This window comes from Gadus morhua, unplaced genomic scaffold, assembly GCF_902167405.1.
Source record: "Gadus morhua unplaced genomic scaffold, gadMor3.0, whole genome shotgun sequence".
NCBI classification, from domain to species: Eukaryota; Metazoa; Chordata; class Actinopteri; order Gadiformes; family Gadidae; genus Gadus; species Gadus morhua.
In genome coordinates, this window is record NW_021963953.1 from 1 (window position 1) to 12,899 (window position 12,899).

The window sequence follows — 12,899 nt, forward strand, 5'->3', positions numbered from 1 at the left end:
AGCGTTTTGAACACATGCTTCGCTTTGTGCCGGCGAAACACACATTTCTTGTTGCGTTGTGCCGGCGAAATGCACACTTCTTGGACCCCTGCATAATTATTATTATTTCCCTCTAGAAGTGGGCCCACAGCCCAAACCGTAAATGGTGCCAACACGCCAATTGCATGACTAGATCCAGGTCCGTGAACATTACGCAGACCACAAAAATACAGACACGCCGGCCACTAGGTGGCGCTATACCAAGGGAAAACGCGTTTGGGGCTATAACTCCCACACCGAACCTCCCACAGTCCAAAAACTTGTACACACATATTCACTGGAGTCTGCTGCAACTTTTGGCATAGGCCACGCCCATTTGCGTCTATAATTTTTTTTCGCAAAATCGCGAAAACCGCAAAACTGTATTTTCGCTACTCCTCCCACATTTCTTGACCAATCGACACCAAACTTTGCACACGGCATCTTCAGACGCACACGCATAGAAATGATAGACACTTTTTTGATCGGACCTTCGACGACGAAACGGTAGCGTTTTTAATATTTGTTTATTAGCTAAATTAGACGTGAAAAATCCAAAATCCAAAAAAATCCAAAATTAGACATCGGATCGAGTCCAAATTCTACACACATGTTGGTGCTAACCTTAATGACGTTCGATAAAAATTTCGGGAAATTTCGCCATTAGGGGGCGCAATAAACGAGGAAATTGTATATCTTCTAATTGGCCGAAGGAATGTTCTTCAAACTCAAGGGAAACCATCAAGGGGCAAACCCGAGTCTATATAGAAAATATGGCCAAGAATTATTAATATGGGCGGGAGTTATTTGGCAAAGGAAAATTGTCTTTGGAAAATTTCGCCACAGGGCGGCGCCAAAAAACGACGACATTGTCTATCTCCTATTTGGCCAATGGAATGTTCTGAAAACGCGTTTTAGGCTATAACTCCCACACCGAAGCTCCCACAGTAAAAACCTTTCTATCCACATGTTGTTCACGGTAGCGTTTTGATTACTTGCTTCGCGTTGTGCCGGCGAAATGCACATTTCTTGTCGCGTTATGCCGGCGAAATGCACACTTCTTGGACCCCTGCATAACTGCTTGCAGTTCTAGTTATTATTATACTTACCTCCCTAAAAGTGTGCCCACAGCCCAAACCGTAAATGGTGCCGACACGCCAATTGCATGACTAGATCCAGATCCGTGGGGACTACGCAGACGACAAAATCCAGACATGCCGGCCACTAGGTGGCGCTATACCAAGGAATACGCGTTTGGGGCTATAACTCCCACACCGAACCTCCCACAGTCAAAAACTTGTACGCACATATGCACTGGAGTCTGCTGCATCTTTTGGCATAGGCCACGCCCATTTGCGTCTAGAATTTTTTTTCGCAAAATCGCAAAAACCGCAAAACTGTTTTTTCGCTACTCCTCCCACATTTCTTGACCAATCAACACCAAACTTTGCACACGGCATCTTCAGACGCACACGCAAAGAAATGATAGACACTTTTTTGATCCGACCTTCGACGACGAAACGGTAGCGTTTTGAATATTGGTTTATTAGCTAAATTAGACGAGGAATATCAAAAATCCAAAAAAAATCAAAATTAGACATCGGATCGAGTCCAAATTCTACACACATGTTGGTGCTAACCTTATTGACGTTCGATAAAAATTTCGGAAAATTTCGCCATTAGGGGGCGCAATAAACGAGGAAATTGTATATCTTCTAATTGGCCAAAGGAATGTTCTTCAAACTCAAGGGAAACCATCAAGGGGCAAACCCGAGTCTATATAGAAAATATGGCCAAGAATTATTAATGTGGGCGGGAGTTATTTGGCAAAGGAAAATTGTCTTTGGAAAATGTCGCCACAGGGCGGCGCCAAAAAACGACGACATTGTCTATCTCCTATTTGGCCAATGTTCTGAAAACGCGTTTTAGGCTATAACTCCCACACCGAAGCTCCCACAGTCAAAACCTTTATATCCACATGTTGTTCACGGTAGCGTTTTGAATACTTGCTTCGTGTTGTGCCGGCGAAACACACATTTCTTGTCGCGTTGTGCCGGCGAAATGCACACTTCTTGGACCCCTGCATAACTGCTTGCAGTTCTAGTTATACTTCCTACCAAGAAAGTGGTACTACAGCCCAAACCGTAAATGGTGCACACACGCCAATTACATGACTAGATCCAGGTACGTGAAGACTATGCAGACGACAAAATCCAGACCTGCCGGCAACTAGGTGGCGCTATACCAAGGAATACGCGTTTGGGGCTATAACTCCCACACCGAACCTCCCACATTCAAAAACTTGTACCCACATATTCACTGGAGTCTGCTGCATCTTTTGGCCTAGGCCACGCCCATTTGCGTCTAGAATTTTTTTTCGCAAAATCGCGAAAACCGCAAAACTGTTTTTTTCGCTACTCCTCCCACATTTCTTGACCAATCGACACCAAACTTTGCACACGGCATCTTCAGACGCACACGCATAGAAATGATAGACACTTTTTTGATCGGACCTTCGACGACGAAACGGTTGCGTTTTGAATATTGGTTTATGAGCTAAATTAGACGTGGAAAATCAAAATTCCAAAGAAATCCAAAATTAGACATCGGAACGAGTCCAAATTTTACACACATGTTGGTGCTAACCTTAATGACGTTCGATAAAAAATTCGGAATATTTCGCCATTAGGGGGCGCAATAAACGAGGAAATTGTATATCTTCTACAAAATTTCGCCGCGAAAACGCTACACTGACTTCTCGCTACTCCTACCACAGCCCAATCCTTTGCATCCACAGGTTCAGGGTAGCGTTTTGAACACATGCTTCGCGTTGTGCCGGCGAAATGCACATTTCTTGTCGCGTTGTGCCGGCGAAATGCACACTTCTTGGACCCCTGCATAACTGCTTGCAGTTCTAGTTATTAGGGGTCCAAGCCAACAGGTTGTTAGGGGTCCAAGCCAACAGGTTGGATCCCTATTGTTTTTGTAAGGATTTTTATTCCAGCAGCTAAAAGTGGTACTACAGCCCAAACCGTAAATGGTGCACACACGCCAATTACATGCCTAGATCCAGGTCCGTGAGGTGACGGCAGACGACCAAATCCAGACATGCCGGCCACTAGGTGGCGCTATACCAAGGAATACGCGTTTGGGGCTATAACTCCCACACCGAACCTCCCAGAGTCCAAAAACTTGTACACACAGATGCACTGGAGTCTGCTGCATCTTTTGGCCTAGGCCACGCCCATTTGCGTCTAGGAATATTTTTCGCAAAATCGCGAAAACCGCAAAACTGTTTTTTCCCTACTCCTCCCACATTTCTTGACCAATCCACACCAAACTTTGCACACGGCATCTTCAGACGCACACGCATAGAATTGATAGACACTTTTTTGATCGGACCTTCGATGAAGAAACGGTAGCGTTTGGAATATTGGTTTATGAGCTAAATTAGACGTGGAAAATCAAAAATCCAAAGAAACCCAAAATTAGACATCGGAACGAGTCCAAATTTTACACACATGTTGGTGCTAACCTTAATGTCGTTCGACAAAAATTTCGGAAAATTTCGCCATTAGGGGGCGCCATAAACGAGGAAATTGTATATCTTCTACAAAATTTAGCCGCGAAAACGCTACACTGACGTCTCGCTACCCCTACCACAGTCAAATCCTTTGTATCCACAGGTTCAGGGTAGCGTTTTGAACACATGCTTCGCGTTGTGCCGGCGAAACGCACATTTCTTGTCGCGTTGTGCCGGCGAAATGCACACTTCTTGGACCCCTGCATAACTGCTTGCAGTTCTAGTTAGGGGTCCAAGCCAACAGGTTGGATCCCTATTGTTTTTGTAAGGATTATTATTTTTATACTTACCTCCCTAAAAGTGTGCCCACAGCCCAAACCGTAAATGGTGCCGACACGCCAATTGCATGACTAGATCCAGGTCTCTTCGGACTATGCAGACGACAAAATCCAGACATGCCGGCCACTAGGTGGCGCTATACCAAGGAATACGCGTTTGGGGCTATAACTCCCACACCGAACCTTCCACAGTCAAAAACTTGTACCCACATATTCACTGGAGTCTGCTGCATCTTTTGACATAGGCCACGCCCATTTGCGTCTAGAATTTTTTTTCGCAAAATCGCGAAAACCGCAAAACTGTTTTTTCCCAACTCCTCCCACATTTCTTGACCAATCGACACAAAACTTTGCACACGACATCGTCAGACGAACACGAAAAGAAAAACTCAAACACTTTTTGATCCGACCTTCGACTACGAAACGGTAGCGTTTTGAATATTTGTTTATTAGCTACGTTTTACGTCGATACGCAAAAATTCAGAAAATACCAAAATTAGACATCGGATCAAGTCCAAATTTTAGACACATGTCGGTGCTACCCTTAATGGCGTTCAATAAAGAATTCGGAATATTTCGCCATTAGGGGGCGCAATAAACGAGGAAATTGTATATCTTCTAATTGGCCAAAGGAATGTTCTTCAAACTCAAGGGAAACCATCAAGGGGCAAACCCGAATCTATATAGAAAATATGGCCAAGAATTGGGCGGGAGTTTTTGGCAAAGGAAAATTGTCTTGGGAAAATTTCGCCACAGGGCGGCGCCAAAAAACGACGACATTGTCTATCTCCTATTTGGCCAATGGAATGTTCTGAAAACGCGTTTTAGGCTATAACTCCCACACCGAAGCTCCCACAGTAAAAACCTTTATATCCACATGTTGTTCACGGTAGCGTTTTGAATACTTGCTTCGCGTTGTGCCGGCGAAATGCACATTTCTTGTCGCGTTGTGCCGGCGAAATGCACACTTCTTGGACCCCTGCATAACTGCTTGCAGTTCTAGTTATTCTTCCCGCCTTGAAAGTGTGTCCACAGCCCAAACCGTAAATGGTGCACACGCGCCAATTACATGACTAGATCCAGGTCCGGCACCGCTACTCAGATAACCAAATCAGGACATGCCGGTCCCTAGGTGGCGCTATACCAAGGGGAAACGCGTTTGGGGCTATAGCTCCCACACCGAACCTCCCACAGTCCAAAAACTTGTACACACAGATGCACTGGAGTCTGCTGCATCTTTTGGCATAGGCCACGCCCATTTGCGTCTAGAATTTTTTTTCGCAAAATCGCGAAAACCGCAAAACTGTTTTTTCGCTACTCCTCCCACATTTCTCGCCCGATCAACACCAAACTTTGCACACGACATCGTCAGACGCACACAAAGAATAAAACTTGAACACTTTTTTGATGCGACTTTTGACAACGAAACGGTAGCGTTTTGAATATTGGTTTATTAGCTAAATTAGACGTGGAATATCAAAAATCCAAAGAAATCCAAAATTAGACATCTGATCGAGTCCAAATTTTACACACATGTTGGTGTTAACCTTAACGTCGTTCGATAAAAATTTCGGAAAATTTCACCATTAGGGGGCGCAATAAACGAGGAAATTGTATATCGTCTACAAAATTTCACCGCGAAAACGCTACACTGACTTCTCGCTACTCCTACCACAGTCAAACCTTTTGTATCCACAGGTTCAGGGTAGCGTTTTGAACACATGCTTCGCGTTCTGCCGGCGAAACGCACATTTCTTGTCGCGTTGTGCCGGCGAAATGCACACTTCTTGGACCCCTGCATAACTGCTTGCAGTTCTAGTTATTATTATTATTATTTCGTACGCCTTAGAAGTGGGCCCACAGCCCAAACCGTAAATGGTGCCGACACGCCAATTGCATGACTAGATCCAGGTACGGCACCGCTACTCAGATAACCAAATCAGGACATGCCGGTCCCTAGGTGGCGCTATACCAAGGGGAAACGCGTTTGGGGCTATAGCTCCCACACCGAACCTCCCACAGTCCAAAAACTTGTACACACAGATGCACTGGAGTCTGCTGCATCTTTTGGCATAGGCCACGCCCATTTGCGTCTAGAATTTTTTTTCGCAAAATCGCGAAAACCGCAAAACTGTTTTTTCGCTACTCCTCCCACATTTCTCGCCCGATCAACACCAAACTTTGCACACGACATCGTCAGACGCACACAAAGAATAAAACTTGAACACTTTTTTGATGCGACTTTTGACAACGAAACGGTAGCGTTTTGAATATTGGTTTATTAGCTAAATTAGACGTGGAATATCAAAAATCCAAAGAAATCCAAAATTAGACATCTGATCGAGTCCAAATTTTACACACATGTTGGTGTTAACCTTAACGTCGTTCGATAAAAATTTCGGAAAATTTCACCATTAGGGGGCGCAATAAACGAGGAAATTGTATATCGTCTACAAAATTTCACCGCGAAAACGCTACACTGACTTCTCGCTACTCCTACCACAGTCAAACCTTTTGTATCCACAGGTTCAGGGTAGCGTTTTGAACACATGCTTCGCGTTCTGCCGGCGAAACGCACATTTCTTGTCGCGTTGTGCCGGCGAAATGCACACTTCTTGGACCCCTGCATAACTGCTTGCAGTTCTAGTTATTATTATTATTATTTCGTACGCCTTAGAAGTGGGCCCACAGCCCAAACCGTAAATGGTGCCGACACGCCAATTGCATGACTAGATCCAGGTACGGCACCGCTACTCAGATAACCAAATCCAGACACGCCGGCCACTAGGTGGCGCTATACCAAGGAATACGCGTTTGGGGCTATAACTCCCACACCGAACCTCCCACAGTCAAAAACTTGTACCCACATATGCACTGGAGTCTGCTGCATCTTTTGGCATAGGCCACGCCCATTTGCGTCTAGAATTTTTTTTCGCAAAATCGCGAAAACCGCAAAACTGTATTTTCGCTACTCCTCCCACATTTCTTGACCAATCGACACCAAACTTTGCACACGGCATCTTCAGACGCACACGCAAAGAAATGATAGACACTTTTTTGATCCGACCTTCGACGACGAAACGGTAGAGTTTTGAATATTTGTTTATTAGCTAAATTAGACGTGGAAAATTAAAAATCCAAAAAATTCCAAAATTAGACATCGGATCGAGTCCAAATTTAACACACATGTTAGCGCCACCCTTAACGACGTTCGAATAAAAATTCGGAAAATTACGCCCTAAGGGGGCGCTATAAACGAGGAAATTGTATATCTTCTAATTGGCCAAAGGAATGTTCTTCAAACACAAGGGAAACCATCGAGGGGCAAACCCGAGTCTATATAGAAAATATGGCCAAGAATTATTAATATGGGCGGGAGTTATTTGGCAAAGGAAAATTGTCTTTGGAAAATTTCGCCACAAGGGGGTGCAAAAAAACGACGACACAATATATCTCCTAATTGGCCAATGGAATGTTCTGAAAACGCGTTTTGGGCTATAACTCCCACACCGAACCTCCCACAGTCAAAACCTTTATATCCACATGTTGTTCACGGTAGCGTTTTGAATACTTGCTTCGCGTTGTGCCGGCGAAACGCACATTTCTTGTCGCGTTGTGCCGGCGAAATGCACACTTCTTGGACCCCTGCATAACTGCTTGCAGTTCTAGTTATTATTATTCCCGGCTAGAAGTGGTACCACAGCCCAGACCGTAAATGGTGCCGACACGCCAATTGCATGACTAGATCCAGGTCCGTGAGGTGACGGGAGACGACAAAATCCAGACACGCCGGCCACTAGGTGGCGCTATACCAAGGGAAAACGCGTTTGGGGCTATAACTCCCACACCGAACCTCCCACAGTCAAAAACTTGTACGCACATATTCACTGGAGTCTGCTGCATCTTTTGGCATAGGCCACGCCCATTTGCGTCTATAATTTTTTTTCGCAAAATCGCGAAAACCGCAAAACTGTTTTTTCGCTACTCCTCCCATATTTCTTGACCAATCAACACCAAACTTTGCACACGGCATCTTAAGACGCACACGCAAAGAAATGATAGACACTTTTTTGATCCGACCCTCGACGACGAAACGGTAGCGTTTTGAATATTGGTTTATGAGCTAAATTAGACGTGGAAAATCAAAAATCCAAAGAAATCCAAAATTAGACATCGGAACGAGTCCAAATTTTACACACATGTTGGTGCTAACCTTAATGTCGTACGATAAAAAAATCGGAAAATTTCGCCATTAGGGGGCGCCATAAACGAGGAAATTGTATATCTTCTAATTGGCCAAAGGAATGTTCTTCAAACTATGAGGGAACCATCACGGGGCAAACCCGAGTCTATATAAAAATTATGGTCAAGAATTATTAATGTGGGCGGGAGTTATTTGGAAAAGGAAAATTGTCTTTGGAAAATTTCGCCACAAGAGGGCGCAAAAAAACGACGAAATAATACATCTCCTAATCGCCAATGGAATGTTCTGAAAACGCGTTTTGGGCTATAACTCCCACACCGAAGCTCCCACAGTCAAAACCTTTATATCCACATGTTGTTCACGGTAGCGTTTTGAATACTTGCTTTGCGTTGTGCCGGCGAAATGCACATTTCTTGTCGCGTTGTGCCGGCGAAATGCACACTTCTTGGACCCCTGCATAACTGCTTGCAGTTCTAGTTAGGGGTCCAAGCCAACAGGTTGGATCCCTATTGTTTTTGTAAGGATTTTTAGGGGTCCAAGCCAACAGGTTGGATCCCTATTGTTTTTGTAATGTTTATTATTATTATTATACTTACCTCCCTAAAAGTGTGCCCACAGCCCAAACCGTAAATGGTGCCGACACGCCAATTGCATGACTAGATCCAGATCCGTGGGGACTACGCAGACGACAAAATCCAGACATGCCGGCCACTAGGTGGCGCTATACCAAGGAATACGCGTTTGGGGCTATAACTCCCACACCGAACCTCCCACAGTCAAAAACTTGTACGCACATATGCACTGGAGTCTGCTGCATCTTTTGGCATAGGCCACGCCCATTTGCGTCTATAATTTTTTTTCGCAAAATCGCAAAAACCGCAAAACTGTTTTTTCCCTACTCCTCCCACATTTCTTGACCAATCGACACCAAACTTTGCACACGGCATCTTCAGACGCACACGCAAAGAAATGATAGACACTTTTTTGATCCGACCCTCGACGACGAAACGGTAGCGTTTTGAATATTGGTTTATGAGCTAAATTAGACGTGGAAAATCAAAAATCCAAAGAAATCCAAAATTAGACATCGGAACGAGTCCAAATTTTACACACATGTTGGTGCTAACCTTAATGTCGTACGATAAAAATTTCGGAAAATTTCGCCATTAGGGGGCGCAATAAACGAGGAAATTGTATATCTTCTAATTGGCCAGAGGAATGTTCTTCAAACTATAAGGGAACCATCAAGGGGCAAACCCGAGTCTATATAGAAAATATGGCCAAGAATTATTAATGTGGGCGGGAGTTATTTGGCAAAGGAAAATTGTCTTTGGAAAATGTCGCCACAGGGCGGCGCCAAAAAACGACGACATTGTCTATCTCCTATTTGGCCAATGGAATGTTCTGAAAACGAGTTTTAGGCTATAACTCCCACACCGAAGCTCCCACAGTCAAAACCTTTACATCCACAGGTTCAGGGTAGCGATTTGAACACTTGCTTCACGTTCTGCCGGCGAAACGCACATTTCTTGTCGCGTTGTGCCGGCGAAATGCACACTTCTTGGACCCCTGCATAACTGCTTGCAGTTCTAGTTAGGGGTCCAAGCCAACAGGTTGGATCCCTATTGTTTTTGTAAGGATTCTTTTTATTATTATTCCCCCCTAGAAGTGGGTCCACAGCCCAAACCGTAAATGGTGCCGACACGCCAATTGCATGACTAGATCCAGGTCCCTGAGTTCTAAGCAGACGACCAAATCCAGACACGCCGGCCACTAGGTGGCGCTATACCAAGGAATACGCTTTTGGGGCTATAACTCCCACACCGAACCTCCCACAGTCAAAAACTTGTACGCACATATGCACTGGAGTCTGCTGCATCTTTTGGCATAGGCCACGCCCATTTGCGTCTATAATTTTTTTTCGCAAAATCGCAAAAACCGCAAAACTGTTTTTTCCCTACTCCTCCCACATTTCTTGACCAATCGACACCAAACTTTGCACACGCCATCTTCAGACGCACATGCAAAGAATGCTTGAACACTTTTTTGATCCGACCCTCGACGACGAAACGGTAGCGTTTTGAACATTGGTTTATTAGCTACGTTTTACGCCGAAACGCAAAAATTCAAAAAATACCAAAATTAGACATCAGATCAAGCCCAAATTTTAGACACATGTCGGTGTTACCCTTAATGGCGTTCAATAAAAAAAACGGAATTTTTCGCCATTAGGGGGCGCAATAAACGAGGAAATTTAATATCTTCTAATTGGCCAGAGGAATGTTCTTCAAACTATAAGGGAACCATCAAGGGCCAAACCCGAGTCTATATAGAAAATATGGCCAAGAATTATTAATATGGGCGGGAGTTATTTGGCAAAGGAAAATTGTCTTTGGAAAATTTCGCCACAGGGCGGCGCCAAAAAACGACGACATTGTCTATCTCCTATTTGGCCAATGGAATGTTCTGAAAACGCGTTTCAGGCTATAACTCCCACACCGAAGCTCCCACAGTCAAAACCCTTATATCCACATGTTGTTCACGGTAGCGTTTTGAATACTTGCTTCGCGTTGTGCAGGCGAAATGCACATTTCTTATAGCGTTGTGCCGGCGAAATGCACACTTCTTGGACCCCTGCATAACTGCTTGCAGTTCTAGTTAGGGGTCCAAGCCAACAGGTTGGATCCCTATTGTTTTTGTAAGGATTTTTATTAGGGGTCCAAGCCAACAGGTTGGATCCCTATTGTTTTTGTAAGGATTCTTTTTATTATTATTCCCCCCTAGAAGTGGGTCCACAGCCCAAACCGTAAATGGTGCCGACACGCCAATTGCATGACTAGATCCAGGTCCCTGAGTTCTAAGCAGACGACCAAATCCAGACACGCCGGCCACTAGGTGGCGCTATACCAAGGAAAGACACGTTTGGGGCTATAACTCCCACACCGAACCTCCCACATTCAAAACCTTGTACACACATGTTCACTGGAGTCTGCTGCATCTTTTGGCATAGGCCACGCCCATTTGCGTCTGGAATTTTTTTTTGCAAAATCGCGAAAACCGCAAAACTGTTTTTCCCCTACTCCTCCCACATTTCTTGACCAATCGACACCAAACTTTGCACACGACATCTTCAGACGCACACGCAAAGAATGCATCAAACACTTTTTTGATCCGTCCTTCGATAACGAAACGGTAGCGTTTTGAATATTGGTATATTAGCTAAATTAGACGTGGAATATCAAAAATCCAAAGAAATCCAAAATTAGCCATCGGATCGAGTCCACATTTTACACACATGTTGGTGCTAACCTTAATGTCGTTCGATAAAAATTTCGGAAAATTTCGCCTTTAGGGGGCGCAATAAACGAGGAAATTGTATATCTTCTACAAAATTTCGCCACGAAAACGCTACACTGACTTCTCGCTACTCCTACCACAGTCAAATCCTTTGTATCCACATGTTCAGGGTAGCGTTTTGAACACATGCTTCGCGTCGTGCCGGCGAAACGCACATTTCTTGTCGCGTTGTGCCGGCGAAATGCACACTTCTTGGACCCCTGCATAACTGCTTGCAGTTCTAGTTATTAGGGGTCCAAGCCAACAGGTTGGATCCCTATTGTTTTTGTAAGGATTCTTTTTATTATTATTCCCCCCTAGAAGTGGGTCCACAGCCCAAACCGTAAATGGTGCCGACACGCCAATTGCATGACTAGATCCAGGTCCCTGAGTTCTAAGCAGACGACCAAATCCAGACACGCCGGCCACTAGGTGGCGCTATACCAAGGAATACGCTTTTGGGGCTATAACTCCCACACCGAACCTCCCACAGTCAAAAACTTGTACGCACATATGCACTGGAGTCTGCTGCATCTTTTGGCATAGGCCACGCCCATTTGCGTCTATAATTTTTTTTCGCAAAATCGCAAAAACCGCAAAACTGTTTTTTCCCTACTCCTCCCACATTTCTTGACCAATCGACACCAAACTTTGCACACGGCATCTTCAGACGCACATGCAAAGAATGCTTGAACACTTTTTTGATCCGACCCTCGACGACGAAACGGTAGCGTTTTGAACATTGGTTTATTAGCTACGTTTTACGCCGAAACGCAAAAATTCAAAAAATACCAAAATTAGACATCAGATCAAGCCCAAATTTTAGACACATGTCGGTGTTACCCTTAATGGCGTTCAATAAAAAAAACGGAATTTTTCGCCATTAGGGGGCGCAATAAACGAGGAAATTTAATATCTTCTAATTGGCCAGAGGAATGTTCTTCAAACTATAAGGGAACCATCAAGGGCCAAACCCGAGTCTATATAGAAAATATGGCCAAGAATTATTAATATGGGCGGGAGTTATTTGGCAAAGGAAAATTGTCTTTGGAAAATTTCGCCACAGGGCGGCGCCAAAAAACGACGACATTGTCTATCTCCTATTTGGCCAATGGAATGTTCTGAAAACGCGTTTCAGGCTATAACTCCCACACCGAAGCTCCCACAGTCAAAACCCTTATATCCACATGTTGTTCACGGTAGCGTTTTGAATACTTGCTTCGCGTTGTGCAGGCGAAATGCACATTTCTTATAGCGTTGTGCCGGCGAAATGCACACTTCTTGGACCCCTGCATAACTGCTTGCAGTTCTAGTTAGGGGTCCAAGCCAACAGGTTGGATCCCTATTGTTTTTGTAAGGATTTTTATTAGGGGTCCAAGCCAACAGGTTGGATCCCTATTGTTTTTGTAAGGATTTTTATTATTATTAGGGGTCCAAGCCAACAGGTTGGATCCCTATTGTTTTTGTAAGGATTATTCCT